Here is a 2,141-nt window from a genome sequence, read left to right as displayed (position 1 = left end):
AGCTTAGCTATCCTCTATATTTTATTCAAATGAGCCTTGACTGGCAAGTCATTGTTAGTAGTATTTTATTACATTATAGCTGGGATTTCCCTTTAAGTTTTTTTTCTCCTGAAGCAGCCTGTTGCTTTTCTAAATCTGTGGCTCTCAAATTTTGATGTGCATCAAAATTACCAGGGAAATGCTTGTTAAAATGAAGATTCAGGGGCCCAGCCTCCTTTGAGATTTTAACTTAGCTGATCCTCAGTAGGGTACTGAATTCTGCATTTCAGTAACCATCCTTTGTGAGTCTGATAGAGGCCATCTAATTACTGAGAACTGATATTCTAAGTCAGACTTTTTTTTCTGTAATTTTTGCTGAAATGGCAAGAGTATAGAAGAGAAATCTTGGGGATGGAGAATGAATGAGACTCAGGACGCTGTAATCTGAGCTTCTTGGCTGCTACTGATGCAGCTGCCCTCTGTGGCCCATTCAATACTTTATGGAAAAAGTATTGAAATTAAGGATTTGCCCACTGGAACCCTTAAGTGAACATAACAGCTGAGAAATGCCTGATCCTAGCATGTATTAGGGCTAGAGCAGGAATCCCAAGGTAGGTCAGTTACCTGGGAATCCTGATGATTAAAACCAACAGCAGCATTTTAGAAATATATGTCTCTCACAGTTACTTCCACAATTACCATTACAATTATGATAGGCACTAAAAACCCAGTTCCTGGTAGGAATCAGCACTGAGGAGGAACGTTATGAATACATGGATCACTTTATGTTATGTCAACATGATCACAAAATTCCAAGACAATTCTCTGGAGACCTTAAGAGGCCAGTAGTAGCTTAAACATGACATCACTGGCAAATGCTACCAAGCAAGTTACCACTGTTCTGTGTAGTGTATATAAGGGGTAATGTGCGTATGTGCATAATTGTTAGAAAAACTTTAGAACATTCTGATTGTTTTATTATTTGGGTTCTTGAATAACTGTCACTGGAGACATAATGACATCACTGACTTTTTCTGCCTATATATGTGTGCCTGCATATGTTTGTCAAAGAGACTGGACAAAAACAACATAAAGAGGCAATAATTTTCAGACTTGGGCCAGCCAGCTTAAAACTGGCACAGCTAGCAGAATACTTGCCCCATTTAAAAATGAGAACCAGCATGTTCACATTACAGTCCATATCACATGGATATGTATTTTTGAAAGATATGGTAAAGAAAGTTTACCGATTTATATTATCATACTGAAAAAATGGTTTTTTTAAAATTTTTTTGATAGATTTAGGGAGTACAAGTGTTTTTTGTTACATGATGAATTGTATAGTGGTGAGGTCAGGGCTTTTAGTGTACCCATCACCCCAATAGTGTATGTTGTAGCCAATAGGTAATTTCTGATCCCTCTTCTGCCTCCCACCCTCCCCACTTCTTAGTTTCAATGTCCATTATAACACTTTGTGTGACTATGTATATCCACCATTAAGTTCTTACTTATAAGTGACAACATGTGTTATTTGTTTTTCCATTCCTGAGATATTTCACTTAGGATAATGGTCTCTAGTTCCAACCAAGTTGCTGTAAAAGACGTTATTTCATTCCTTTTTATAGCTGCATAGTACTCCATGTTACATTTTCTTTATCCACTCGTCAGTTGATGGGCACTTAGGTTGATTCCATATCTATGCAATTGTGAATTGTGCTGCAGTAACCATTCAGGTGCAATAAGTATTTAAGTGTGTTTTTGATATAATGACTTCTTTTCCTATGGGTAAATACCCAGTAGTGGGATTGTGGGATCAATGGTAAGACTACTTTTAGTTCTTTGAGGAATCTCCATACTGTTTTCCATAGAGGTTGTACTAATTTACATTGCTACCAACAGTAAGTATTCCCTTTTCACCGTATCTGCGTCAACATCTATTGTTTTTTGACTTTTTAATAATGGTCGTTCTCCACAGATGACTCAAACAAAAGGAAAAACATCTCATGCTCATGGATTAGAGGAATCAATATTGTTAAAATGTCCATACTGCCCAAAGTGATTTACAGATTTAGTGCAATCTCCATCAAAACACCAATGCCATTTTTTACAGAATTAGAAAAAACAATCCTAAATTTCATATGAAAAAAATGTTTTTAAAGAAT

At 36.4% G+C, this 2,141-nt stretch overlaps 1 protein-coding gene across 1 annotated transcript in view; it reads left to right on the top strand.

Moving 5' to 3' along the window:
- The window catches only part of ATRNL1 (attractin-like 1), a 739,312-nt gene that overhangs the window by 578,703 nt on the left and 158,468 nt on the right, over positions 1 to 2,141 (top strand). The window lies entirely within an intron of this gene.

This window comes from Propithecus coquereli, unplaced genomic scaffold (assembly GCF_000956105.1).
Source record: "Propithecus coquereli isolate 6110/MARCELLA unplaced genomic scaffold, Pcoq_1.0 Scaffold84, whole genome shotgun sequence".
NCBI lineage: Eukaryota > Metazoa > Chordata > Mammalia > Primates > Indriidae > Propithecus > Propithecus coquereli.
This window is presented reverse-complemented; position numbering and strand designations above follow the sequence as displayed.